Genomic DNA, 14,867 nt, shown 5'->3' with positions numbered 1-14,867 from the left:
TCGTGGTTCTTCTCTCCTAACAAATTCCAAAAGGGTAACCTGTGGTTTGAGAAGACTGATTTTGTTTTGCACAGGGACCTACATGGACACTTGACAGTGTCTTTTGCTGGTTGCCAGGTTTAGGAGCTGCTTGTGAGCCTGACATAGTAGCGTTTTTGTTCTTGATTCTTTTGGACCCCGTTAGGAGCTGCACAACTGTATTTGCTGCCATTAAAGTGACAATTGTGGGGAAACTCCTTGCACACTGTGAATCACGCCCCCTGAGCTATCTGTACTCCTGTGCTTTGTGAAAGGTAGCCCCTGAGGCACTGGTAGATCATGTAAGATGCTTCTGTATACAACATGGTAACTAAACCTCCCGAAGCAAGAAAATCCCTACACACAGAGACAGAAATGTCTGGGAATCTTTTGTCCCAAACCTACCTGGAAAGCTATATTTGATAGGAACTGCAGCAGGTGCTAAATCCCTCCGGTGCTTTCTGTTTTTCCTTCACAAAGAGAATGGCATCCTTGGACATTCCTACTTTCCTACAACCTGCTACATCATTCCCATAAACGAATGACTTGTTATTGTGCGTGCCCCCGTGCACTACGCAACACAAACATTTCCAAGTTTTGAATGAGACCAAACACCTTGCAACAATGTCCAGACTCTATGTAAATCATACCAAATTGAACATAACACAGTCTGAATCACTGAGCAATCAAGATATGCTTTATATTTTTGCTAGACCCCAGATGTCACATTGTCCTTCTATTACGACTGCAACACAGTGCTAGATTCAATACGATCTCCACTCCGAACTTTACAAGTTTAGAACCACCAACACCCAGCTCCCTAATGAACACACGTTCTATTCCCACTAACTTGCACGGTAATTCCCAGAATCTCATTCGTATCTCTGTCATTCTGACTCACTATCCTATCACTATCAGTCTTCACTCTCCTACACACCCTATATGATCAGTCCCCCCTTGACCCTTTGACTTGGCTGCTCTTAGTTAAAAAGAAAACACTCATCGGTTGCAACCACTCAATATCTGTGCAAATGTATTATGACCCAGATCCATTTTTCAACTCCACCATTGATGACTCTTTTAAAAAAGCCATACATTCATCTTTCCCCCACATTATTCACTCCCTAAATTCACCTGCACTGCCTACGTAATGATCTCTTCATCAATCAAACCTCCTGCTTCTAGAAAACACAAATTCACACTTGTCTCCACAGACCAAAGAAACTCTGGACTCTCAGGCATGCTAATTAATATACAAGCCCTCACTGCCCTCATGAAAAAGATCATACATCATAACATCAAAACGTCTAGGGACACCTAAATACACAGCTAAGGAACAATCCACACAATTATTTACCTAGCCCCACATTATGATAAAACATCCTCCTCATTCCATTTCTGAGTTTGGTTCTTCTCTGGCCCTCAATAGAAATACCATTCACGCACTTGCCACTGTCCCACAAGTTGAACACACATGTAGCTACTCTTCTTCACCATTCTATGCAACTCACCTAATGTTATCTTACAGTAAGAATTGAGTTAGATGCCATAATTATTTCAAGAAAACTCTCATTTGATTTGTCAACCTCAGTAACCCTCAGACTGTCAATCACCTTTCTCTCTACTTTTTAGTTGTTTCCCACCTCACTGGACTATTATAAAACAATGTTTATCTAACACCTCCCCACAATGTTTCAAATCAAGAGTTAATCCCTCTTCAAGAGACCACTAGTGTACGCCTAATCTTCATGCAACACCTGTCCTGCTTCCCAGCTCCTCTTCCTTGCTACGTTAAATGAATGACTTTAACCCCCTCCTCCCAAATCCAGAATTTTTATGGTAACTGAGACTGCTACTACAATCATGTATATAGCTTTCTAAAATCTGACCACAACATTTATCCATAAGTTATCCTCATTCATCAAAATGTCCCATCACGATTCAATATAGTTAACACCCAGTAGGCAAACATCTCTTGATTCACAAGACATTATTGACACTGCACTGGGCTAGCTTGTATATCTCATCTCAATCACTCCTGTGTCTCTTTGTAGTCCTTTGACACTGCTTGCACAATTACCTGTAACTGCCTTACAAGGATGTGTTCTAGGTCCCCTTATCTTGTCTCCACATACCTTCATCCGTGGAGACGCCATCTCACCCTTCTAGCATCTCACCTTACCATAAAGAGAATGGCATGCATGATGAGTTCTCGATAGGGTGAGGGAATGAGTAAACTGATGTAAGGTTTTATCAAAGTGAAGGGCATTTGCAGTGGTGACCCAATTCCTCTGACAATTAACTGAGGGATCAAACTGCAGGAGATAAAAGTAGATTCTAGTTACACCCACTGTATATGCAATACCTTCCCACTAGCACTACAAACTCCAGAAGTTACATTGGACATGAAAGGCTCCAATGATGTCTTAGACAAACACCTCTCGCCCCATGTACTATCTTGCATTGGTCCTGAATGACCTGAGTGCCATCTACATCCCAGGTTAACCAACATGCATCTCCTGCCAATCTCCATGCTGAATACAAAGCTTGTCCTTGGCACTCTTTTGTGTGCACTAAGAGTTTTGAGACTATGAGAGGCATTTTAACCCTAAAGGGCATTTCACCAGCCCAACAGAGCAATTGATGTTCTCATCTCCATTGATTTAAGTACATCAGTGGTGAAGTAGAACATTTTTGACAAAGGTGCTCCCCTCGATATGCCATGTCCACTCACTCAGCATTTTTTTTATTTCAGAAACAAACCCTAAACTTGGAAATTTGCTTCTACAATAGAAAAAAGACTCTTGGGTTACTTGTTTTCACAGTCAAATTGGGCTTGGCATGCAGTTCAGGCTGGACAGTTCCTTATGGAGCAGGATCAAGATTGATTTGCATATTGCTCATTCCTGTCTGAGCTGGCATGGTGGGCAAAATAATAATGAACTGGAATGTAACCTGGAGTAATTACGAATGGCTGAGATTAATTCAAGCATTCCCTCCATCATTGTTTTGCATACCTCAGTGCAGCGTATAATGTATGCTCCATGCACTGGTGAGACCATGGAAGATAAATAAATCAAAGAATCTGTCAATCCAGTTAATACTCTCCTAATGGGAATTCTCTACATTGCAGAAACAGTTTGAAGAACTCTTCAGTGACATAAGTTATTACTTCCACACTGCAACCCCGGTTTACACCCAATATTTGAAAAAAACTATTTTTCTCTGAGGTATGTCTTTTAGATTTCACTTACACAGATCTAAGCACTTAAGGGGCTTATTTACAAAGGTAAACTTACATCTGAGTAAATCTAAATGTGTAAGTTTACTCTTACACTTTTGAGTAACTATACTATTGTTGACTATACACCACTTGCAACTATAAAGTTACTCAAAAGTGTGGACTTACATGCCCCTTAATAAAGTGTACACATATGGGGTGCTCCCTGCCACCGGGGAGCTCTCCCTATGGTAAAGTATAGGGGCAATTAAAAAAGGTTTTTAAACTTGAAAATAAATTAGTAAAAATATGTTAATATTCATCTTAAATGTAGAATCAAATAGAAATGCTGCAGTATATTTAACTTACTTATTAATTAAATATTACATTTTTGTAAGATTTGAATAAATCCCAACTAACATACACAATATATAAATATAACATTTATATTTATTTATTATGTAGAAAAAACTATTTAGTTAAATTAATTTAATTATTTTAAAAAATGAAATTATATATGTTTACACCAAAAAAGTTTGTTAACATATTTGATAATAAACTAATATCTAACTTTTATTTTTTGGTGGGACTGAAAAGTCCCTCACATCTTGATGGACATGTACCCCAGCCCTGAGTGCCCCAACTGCAGTGATGTCTGGATTCGAGATACTGACTTTTGTTGTCATGGGTGAACACAAATCATGCGTGTGTACCATCACATAGGTGTGTCTTATGGGTTGTATTCTTTCTGGGCCAGGAGGGCCCCCCAAAGCGCTTCCCTCATAGTGGGAAAAAGTTACTGCCTTTGGCAGAAATTAAACACCACAAAATAACATGGTGGTGTCAGCATACCATGAGGAAATCACTGGACTGAGGCCTACAGGCTCACTGATTTAAAGTTCTGCTGCTATGTGCTTAACTCACCCTTGGCCTACACAGGATTGGTGTGTGGTGCTGCTCAGTACTTGTGTTGTATGCTTGTGCTGGGGTGTACGTGTGCCTATGAATAGTACAGTATATGTGAGATGTAGTGCTTTACAGTGCACTCTTTTTTCTGTTGTCAAGAAGTTAACAGGCGCGGATACTGTCCCGATCCCTCCTGTTTTGGAGGAAGCCCAATGCAATTCTATCGCTGAGTTCTTTATTGCCAAGGTCGAACGCATATACGATTCTATGAGCATTCCCTTGACAGTAATTGAACCCCGATTAGGACAGACTGCGGTGACTGAACGACCGTCTCCAATGGCGAAAGTCACAAACTGGCCACTGTTTGATGATACCTCGTTCCTTTCCTGTTTGAACAGTGTTAGATCTGGATCACCTCGTGATCCAGTACCTGCGAAAGTCCTAAAGTTACTGGACCTTGAATCCCGGCGGGTTCTTATGAGTCTTCTTAATGCATCTTTAATTGAGTCCCATGTGTTACAGGAATGGAAGCATGCGATGGTTGTCCCTCTTCTAAAGAAGGCAGGTGCGGATGTGTCCAATCTTGCTAACTTTAGACCCATATCCTTGTTGCCTGTTTTCTCAAAAGTGTTGGAAAGGCATGTTAACACTCAGTTAAATCATCTTGTGGAAAGCTCGGGATTCTTACATCCTTCCCAGTCCGGCTTTCGAGCGCACCACTCCACCGAGACCGCGCTTCTTGGGGTGACGGAGAGGTTGCGGCACGGTATCGACGGCAGGGAGACATCTGCACTCATCCTTCTGGATTTAAGTGCTGCGTTCGATACCGTGTCCCATTCCATTCTCTTGAACTCTCTCCGGTCCCTTGGAGTAGATGGTCCTGTGCTAGCCTGGATTGCTTCCTTTTTAAGTGAGCGCACTTTCCACGTTTTTTCAAAGAAAGCTGTATATGTCACCTGTTCATCGGCGTTTGGCGTTCCCCAGGGGTCTATACTCAGCCCCCTACTATTTAACATCTATGTTAGACCCCTGGCTACCATCGTGGAGGAAGCTGGGCTGACAATATTTTCATACGCCGATGACACTCAGATTGTTTTCTCCCTTTCCAGCAGTGAGTGCAAGAGTATATCGGTCCTGAAGACCGGACTGTCGCGTGTCGCTGAGTGGATGCAGAGGCATCTCCTCAAGTTAAACGGTGACAAGACCGAGATCGTCATCTTGGGGAAGAACAAAGATCTTTGGGGCCCTCAGCACTGGCCTAGTGACATGGGGCCCCTCCCCCAGCCGGTCTCTGTAGTTCGCAACCTCGGATTTCTTATAGATGACAAGCTCTCTATGAGGCAGCAGGCCACTAAGGTGGCCTCCGTTTGCTTTGCCACCCTGAGATGGCTTCAGAAAATCTTATGGATGCTGCCCCGTGCCACCCAGAGAACCGTTGTCCAGGCGTTAGTAATCTCCCGCCTGGACTATGGAAATGTCCTTTATCTCGGTGCCGACACTTCAACCATCAACAAACTTCAGGTGGTGCAAAACTCGTCGGCCCGACTTCTTTGTAATTTACCGAGGAGATCTTCGGCCTCACAGGCTCTTCGTGATCTACATTGGCTTAGGGTCCCGAGCCGTATTAAATTCAAAGCCCTGTGTTATCTTTTTAAAATTAAACAGGGCTCGGCCCCAAAATATATACAGAGTCTTGTCCAAACTTACAAACCCTGTCGCACATTGAGATCTTCTGCAAATGGTGATTTCGCTGTTCCAAGATTTAAACTTGTAAAGATGGGGGGTCGGTCCTTCTCCCATCTAGGCCCCAAATCTTGGAACGCACTACCTATCGCCCTGAAATTTGAGACTGATCTATTTCGCTTTCGGAAAAGACTTAAGACTCTGCTCTTTCAGTAGATCTGTCCTTTCGCATTAGCTGGCTCATTGTACTGTATTGTGTTTTCTTTTTCTTCTTGTGTCTATCCCTGGCGCCGGGAAACCCACTGCGGGTAGCTGTTGCGCATTACAAGTTCAAATAAATAAATACATGTGTGTTGTATACATTTGCTGGGGGTGTATGTTTGCCTGTGAATGGTGCAATACAAGGAAGATTCTGAAGTCCATTTTGGGAAACCCAGGGACATGAGCGACATGAGAAGGTAAAGGAATCCCCCTGGACATATTTGCTGCATTCCTATGTGCTTGGTCGGTCACATACTGGAGGAAGAGAAAGCCAGGTTCTTTGATACACTTCAAAGGGTGCTCTTTGATTCAGAGAGAGGTCACTGGAAAGGGGCTTGGGCACATCTTAGGAAGGAGATGGGCTGATGAGAGAATCACAAAAAGTAGGGCTAAGGCCGTTGGGTAACCTTTTAATACACATATCACTGTGGCTGACATCCAGGTGTTAACCTTTAGTCACTCCCAAGGCCTGTGCTGTGGGGCTATTTGGAGTAGCTTGTACAGTCACAGACTGCTTTATGGGTAAGAGCAGAGCAGAAGAGAGGGCACTCAAAAGGAAGAAGACTCGAAACATACACTTCAAAAACTCAGACTCTAAATCACATTTGGTGTCTGGAATTTGACTATAAGAAGGGAAGATAGAGGCCACAAAATTGTCAACTGTCAACCAGCCAGTTGGGCTGTGCAAGGAGCAGAAGCTTTGCAAGACTTCTGCCTGTGACCAGGACTAGGGGCAAAAGGCTCCCAGCTGTGAGAGGGGAAATCACCCGGGGAATCCAAGACCACCTGCCCATGGTGAATGATGCACCAGAGCCTTCCTGGTTGCCTAGACTAGTGTGTCCAATGAGGAGCATCAGAGGAAGTAAGGTGAAGTGGGAGATCCTAGGGAGTGTATCCTTGTATAGATGTGTGAGGAAATGCCTGCTGAAGTGATTGGGTCATTGCCCACCTGAAAGGTAAAGTTGACTACACCCCTTTGGCCATGAAGTGAGTCGTGGCACTTGCTGCAATGATTGGGTAATTTACCATGTGCAGGTTTGAAGTCTTCGACCCCGTATTCCAGGTGGTGCCACCATGAAGATTGGGCTGGAGCCTGTGTGTGAAGTGAAGTCGGTGACCCTGTATGACAGGTGGGGCCACCGTGAAGAGAACTGCCATTTTGTTTGAGCTGCTTACCTGTATAAAGTGAGGAAGGGGACCCTGTATGCAAGCGGGGGCCACTAGGGCAAGGAAAGGAGTATGCTGTGGTCAACCCAGATCTCTTGACCAATTCAAAGCCACACCATCTCCTGTCAAGTTTAATAAGGACCTCAGAAGCCATCCTCTTAAACTTAACATCCCAGTCATTTAACAACACATGGTCTTAAGACATACTTTAGGATAAATTCCCTTTCTCTATTCTGAATGTAAATATTTGTGTGCGTATATTGGCAAATATTGGATATTAGTGTAATTGTAATCTGGGTCTTCAATTCACTACTCAATTTGCTATACATCACCCTTTACTTAAATGTAACCAGTTCAGTTGCAAATGTTCCTGTACACCACACGATGCTACTTTCAGCAATTCCTTCAGAAGGGTTGATACGTTCCAATAAATTATAAACACAAATAAATACGAAAAAATTAATTGGTGCCAGAATGTACTCTCTTGCTGTTCTAGAGGTTGCTGTAGATTTTTGGTAACTTTCATAGAAACTTTGTGATCTATAAAAATAGCTTTCCTGCCAATGTTATCACTGTAACTGTAACTGTAACTGACTTCTAAGAATTAGGCATTTGAACCAGGCTTACCATAAAGTCTGCACGCTGGATATTCAAAGCGATTTTTGGTTGGAATTGTAGAGTTATGACCAACAATGGCTCTGTTTACACCTCTCAGGAATTCACAGTAGGATTCCTGACAGGCATGCATAACGATCCTGCTGCGAGTTCTGCTGGCCAGCTGAAACGTGTTGAAATCCACAGTATTACACCCATGTAAGCAGTCTTAAGTGGAAGTATCAAGGCATGGTTTCCCTTGAAAGTTTGCTTTCAAGGCGACATCACCCCCCCTTGATTTAAGATTGTGTTGGCATTTGCTGACTAAAATCCGACCCTTTGCCACTCTGGAAATAGTCTGAACTTTCGGCCAGTCTAGAGCTAGAGTAAATTCTATACCAGGGAGTGCAGTGGAACAGAACTCTCTGAAACTTTATGGGACTGAGGCAGAAGGGGTTCCGCCAAGTGAAGAAAATGTGCTACTGCACAAAGACACCACCTTTCAACATGGGGAATTGTGTTATGTGAAGACTTATGCATTGTGGAAATCACCTTGTCCAAAAACTTGGTACAGCTTTCCAGGTGTACTTCTCAAAAGTTTTATTAATTTCGCAAAGTCGTAAATGTACACTACTTTGTAGTAGATCAGTGTGTGTTAATTTACATCTTTGTTAGGCCACAATTAACTAAATTCATGGTTACTTGCCAGACTCATGTCTATAACAGAACTAATATTTAAAAATGCCTCAAATGTATTGTACCAACCATGAAAACAAATAAGTTCTTGCCAAATTCCTCACTTCACTATGAATTCCAGTGCACGAGATTCTAGGTGCCCCAAACACAGTATAAATATATTTTTTCACTTTTGCAGTCTCCTAGCAAATAGCTTACATTGATAAACTAAGCTGTTTCTCTAAAACAGTTTTTGACTAAATAATAAGATATTTGTCTTTTCTAGAAAATTGCTATTTCAGTTAGATAGCCAGTGATAATTTTTTTAACCTCAGAGAAGGCAGATATTTAAAAGTGCCCTCACCATATTGGTGATATTGGATCTGTATGTTGCTCATAAATATGTAATCCCTGTCAATAAGGCATTAACAATTCATGCCAGCAGTGGCCATTTGAGAACTTTACATCAACAGCCTTGTTATTTTGCACATTGCTCCTCCTTTTATTAAGTGAGTTGCACATATGGACAAGAGAAATGTCTCAATAATGAGGGTCTGATCAATAACACAGAGGACACCGGCTAAATGTGCAAGGGGAAATCACTTGGAAAATAAAATGATACGTCTGCGGCAGGATCAGCGGGTTTACTTTCATGGTGAGTGGAAAGTGACATCCGAAAAGAGCATTAGACATGTGTACTGGAACCACGCTACATTTTGATGAAATATTGGCACCATACTCAGGCTTTTATTGGGGGTAAGGTACATTCTCTGCAAAATGCTAAAAGATGGGGGGGGGGGCAGACCAACAGGACAAAAAGTAAAACTTGTTTTAACAAAGCATTAGCTCTGCACCAAAAGGAAGAGGTTGTGTACTTTTAATAAAACCATAAGTGAAATATAAAAAAAATAATTTGCAGGTGTCAAATTGTGCACACTCTTGTGCTGCAAACTTGCTGCTTGAGCAGAAAATGATCCATTGGTGAGTTCTGCTAACAGAAAATATATTGCTATAAAAAATCTCCATAAGCCTGTGAACCAACCTGTACGTATCTAGCGTGAATTTTGAATTTTAAGACATTCCCTGGCATTCAACTCAAAGATACCACAACATTAAAGCCTCTCAATTGTACATTCTTTCCCCAAAACCTCATGAGAAATTACAATTTCACACACCCTCATAAAAACGAAAAATTTGGTTACTTTTCTTTTCTATTGTAACCATCTTTGAAGAAAAAAAATATATATATGAAAGTGACTTAAATTAGATACAGTCTTTTCATCAATAGTTTTTAATGATGGCTGGATCGACCTGTCCAGTAAAATAAGGCTCATCATCAACTTGCTAGGGACTTAAAGACTTGTTCCTTAATGTGTAACCTGTTTCTTCTTGCCTTCTCCACCCTCTCCAAGCTTCTTTTATGAATGTAATTTTCAGTATCGATGTGAAATACTATGGTTCCCCGTTTCACTAGGCTGTGCTGTACATTTACCTTAAATGAATACAATACATATTTAAAGCAATATAGGAGTCCTGATTTTAAAGTAAAACCCCACATCCAGACACCCTAAGGCTCTATAAGAAGCAGGTGTAGCATTCACAAGAAATACAACAAGTTCATGAAATAAAAGGAGTGAAGTTTCGGATTGTTTAGAAACTTACTAGGACTAATCAATATCAAAGTCAGGGAATCTTGTGGTATGTTTTTCTCTAAGACTTTCAAGATGGATCTATAATTTAGATGTAACATCAGCAGGACAGAAAGCAATCTCAGATTCTGCTTGGGACATTCTTCAAGTGTAACATTGTCAAATGCACATCAAGCAAGACCTACCCACCGATCATGCAATGTTTAGATTCAATGTGAACCGTTCAAATCATCTGTTTAAAAATATATACAATCAAATTACTTCACTACAGATAGTTCAGAAATGTGTTTGTGTACGGAAAGTGCCTTCAATTCAATTCAATTCAAAGTAGGCTTTATTCGATAGCAAGTATCATAAAAGCATTACAGAATCATAAAAGAGTAAACAATTAACATTTCATATCAAAGTAAAAAAAACCTTAAAAGGGTTTAAAACCTTGCTATACAAGTCCACTCTAAAAAGGCGTGTTATTCAAATTAGCATTTCACCATTAAGTATAAATTTACAAATATTCTGTAACAATTGTCTCGCACATGACAAGTGAACGACAGTACTTAAAAAAACATTCCTAGATGTGGATTTTCTCGCAGAGCCCTAGATTTAGATACTATTTTTGGGACCTGCTTTCTTATTTTGTGCTTTTGTACGAATAATCCACACACATCCCAAGTACTTAGCAACGCCACATATGAACAGAGACCTGGATGAATTTGTTCTTAGGATTCGTAGGGCCACAAGATGGTTTGTAGTTCCCAGTTGGGCACAAATGGGCTTAAGCCATTTTGCCCTAGCCTGTGTGTAAGCTGGGCAAGCAAAAAATAGATGTGCAACCGTTTCGTGCTGGGCCTCACAGCAGGGGCAGTTAGCTAAGAAGGATTTTATGGGATCTCGTTTTGCCAGAGTGATATTTAGGATTAGGGACCCAAATCTGAACTGCATGTATAGTGCCCTATCTCTGGGTATTCTGATAACGTCTAAATATGGTTCTAGGGAACCAACTTGCTTGTGCTGAAGGAATTCATCGGTTAATCTCCTAAGCCTACAATTGGATAAAAGCTGGTGATTAACCCAATTCCAATAAATCTTCTTTAGCTCCATCTTGGTCAGCGGGTCGTGGTTCGCCCAGGATTCGGCTAGGCCCAAATTAAGCAACAGGTCTTTCAAATCCCTTAGCCATTTAACCCTTTTGTTTGTGTCCAGGGTAATCAGCTCGGAAAGGCCAGCTGCATAATTAGATAGTTCTGGGGTGCGTCTTAATCGTTCCCAGTACAAAAGGGGGCGACGTCTAGCCACCTCGCTGAACTGGCGTCTGCCCATATCAAGAAATAAAGGTTTAAGTGGTGTATTGATAGGGACAGATACCAGGTCCCTAAGGAATTTATTCTCGGATCTTTGAATCTCTTCAGTTTTTTCAAAGCCCCGGAGTTCGGCACCATACATTGCAGAACCCACCGCTTTTCCTTCATATACTACTAGGGCCGGGGCTACCAATCTAGACGGGGAGGAGCGATGATCTCTTGAGATAGCACCTGCCACCGTTTGTGATTCAATAACATCTTGTTCGGGTGCGGCCCCCAAAGCATTTTGTCAGAGAGCCTAATACCCAGATAGTCAAAGGAATGGACTCTCTCTAGAGGGGAGCCGTTAAGAGTAAGTTTATTTCTAAAAAGTTTCCCAGGGTTAAAAGCCATAAACTAAGTCTTTGCGATGTTAATTGATAGACCCCTTAGTGTACAAAACAATTGGAAGCGGGTGAGAAGTTTCTGAAGACCCATCGGGGTTTTAGATATTAAAAGGGTATCATCAGCAAACAAGAGGGTTGCAATTTTTTCCCCCGCCAGGGTTGGAGCGTCAGCTGGCACTTGGCTCATGAAATTAACCACTCCATTCACATAAAGTGAAAAGAGGGTAGGAGCCATCACACAACCCTGGCGGACCCCCCTGTTAACCGGTATCTTCTCAGTGTTTTGCCCTTGGTCTCCCCATCTGACTCGGGCATAAGTGTCCTCATGAAGGCGTATTAAGAGATTTAATATGTAAGAGGGTATGCCCATTTCCTGTAGCACTAACCATAACTTTTCGCGCGGCACTAGATCAAAAGCCGTCTTTAGATCTATGAACGCGAGGTAGAGACTTCCCTTACCAATGACTACTATTTTACAATAGAGTAGAAGCAATCTAAAAACTTGATCCACTGTACTGGTGGCTTTCCTAAAGCCTGCTTGGCAGTTAGAAAGAATGCCTTCATCCTCAATCCAGCTCTGGATCCTATTTAAGAGGGGTCTGCCTATCATTTTCTGCATAGAGTCCAATAAACTTATGGGCCTATAATTGGCAGGATCCTGGCGGTCTCCTTTTTTGTATATGGGTATTACCTCTGCTTCTTTCCATTAGTTCGGAACTTCCGCTCCTTCCAATATGTTGTTGATTAAGAGCAGAATATAATGGGCCCACTTATGAGGTTCCAATAGGAACAGATCACCCGGGATGCCATCTGGTCCTGCCGCCTTAGCAGGCATGATACAGTTAATGGCACTCACAATCTCATTCACTTGGAAGGGGTTGGGAGCTTCAAATTCATGAGGGGCCTGACAGCGTTGCTGATTGATTTTAGACAGCCCCTCTGCATCCTCCGAATATAATTGAGCAAAATGATCCCACCAAACCTCAGTTCCAATATGATTTGGAATGGGGATGTTGTCACTCCTTTCTCTCTTCTTAATTAAAGCCCAAAAGGAGGCGAAGTTTCTCTTACTGGATGCCTCTTTTAGGTCCTTCAAGTGGGCCTCCTCCCAATCGCGCCTAGCTTGTTTTAGGGATAGATTATACTCCTTCCTCGCTATTTGAACTATGGTAGAGTTTTTCCCCTTTACAGCTGCGATTAGGGGTTGCCTATTCTCCTTGCAGATCTCTGTGTACCATGGATTAGATCTTTTTAATTGCTTCTTTCTATGGCCAGTACGTGGTCCTCCAAGGAACTGGGCACCAATCAAACCAATAGTTTCTTGGTGGATTAGGGGAATCCTCTCCCGCCCCTGCGCTACGACTGAAGCTTCCTCCAGTTCGCCTATCTTGGATACCAAGATTGAGGAGATATATGTTAACTTTAATTCTTCCCCTACCACCTTTGGCCAACTTAGGCGCCTACCACAGTTTGACAGGATTAGCTCTTTGGTGGGGAGGGGTTTATTTGCAGTGATGTTAGGTTTTATATTGGGAGAAGCCCATCGATTCTTTATTTTTAATGTCAGAGGGTTGTGGTCACTATCAATGGTGTGTCCCACCTCCATATCAATGACCTCTGCCCATAGGCGCAAGTCCACCAAAATGTAGTCAATACGGGATGGACATGCAAGTTTGTTAAAAGTGTTTTCCCCCGTGTATCAGATAGAGTTCTGCCATTTGCAGCTCAGAGACCATATTCCAGTGTTGAGGCATTTATTGTATTATGATCTCAGACCATCTTTTTACTGGGGGCAAAGCTAATGGGGGCACTGCACATTTGGTGTCCTCCTCCATTGTCCCTATATGATCTTCATAACTTAATGGCTCAAATGTGCAATTAAAATCGCCGGCCACAACAATTTTAGCAGAAGTGGGGCATTTAGATAAGTATTCTTCCAGCTGACTCAAGATGGCTGAAGACTTGCCATTCAAAGTCCCTCTTATATAAACATTAAAAAGTTCCAATGAGTCCCCACCCGTAGGACCCTTTAATGTTAACCACATGATGTCGTGGCTATCGACATCATGTGTAGTAACTGACCAACCCGAATCTAATCTAATCCAAAATATTAAGCCTCCTGAAGGCCTACCTTTCCCAGTGGAGACTTCAGGGATATGGAACGTAGTGTAGCCAGAGTTATATAGCACCACTACACTCCAAGTCTCCTGAAATAGACATACGTCATGAGTTCCCACAAACCCATTCCATGAGGGTATAGACATATTTTTCTTTAGCCCAGCTATATTCCAGGAGAGGATTTTTAGATGAATTTGGGCATTAGAAGTTGAAATGAGGGAATCATTGTGGTTGGCATTATTTGGAAGTATACGCTTAGGAGGAGCCAGAAGGTACTCTTGGTTTAGCGAGGCAGGGGATAGTGCCTTAATTTTGACTCATTTGGTTCAAACCTCATTAGGTATGAGAAATTCCTTCTTTTTGATGGCTTTTTACTTTATGTGCAAAATCTCCTTTCTTCCCATTTTCTCCGATGTTCCTCGCCTTTCTTTCCTTTCTTTTTGTCTGGCTCGTACTCTGCCTCTCCAACCTGTTGTGGTTTCAGTAATTTACCTCCCGTTATATATTAATACCGACATTTTACACCTTCCCACCTCCTCTGTACCTTCCCTGATCCCTAACATTACCGTTCCTGCTCTATTTTCATCTACTTTTTTTGTTTTGAGTTTGTGGTCACCTCACGGTTTGCCTTTTTTTTTAATGATTTCTATTACCCACTGATTGTTTATCTGCAAAAGTAAACATTTAATTCGACTTGATTAAAACTTCAACCAAATAATTTGAACTGACCACCATGTGTCCATCTCTAAAGTCCAAAGAAATGAAGCGGGAGAAGAGGGACTTCGGCTTTCCCTGCACTTCTAAGATCAGTCAAGCCACACATTTGGAAATATGAGGTCCACAGAAACAGCTCAGACATGCTGTTTTCCTTGGAGTTTTCTGCTATTCAAAA

Source organism: Lissotriton helveticus, chromosome 7 (genome assembly GCF_964261635.1).
Source record: "Lissotriton helveticus chromosome 7, aLisHel1.1, whole genome shotgun sequence".
NCBI classification, from domain to species: domain Eukaryota; kingdom Metazoa; phylum Chordata; class Amphibia; order Caudata; family Salamandridae; genus Lissotriton; species Lissotriton helveticus.
The sequence above is the reverse complement of the archived record's forward strand: the minus strand, read 5'-3'. Positions refer to the sequence as shown.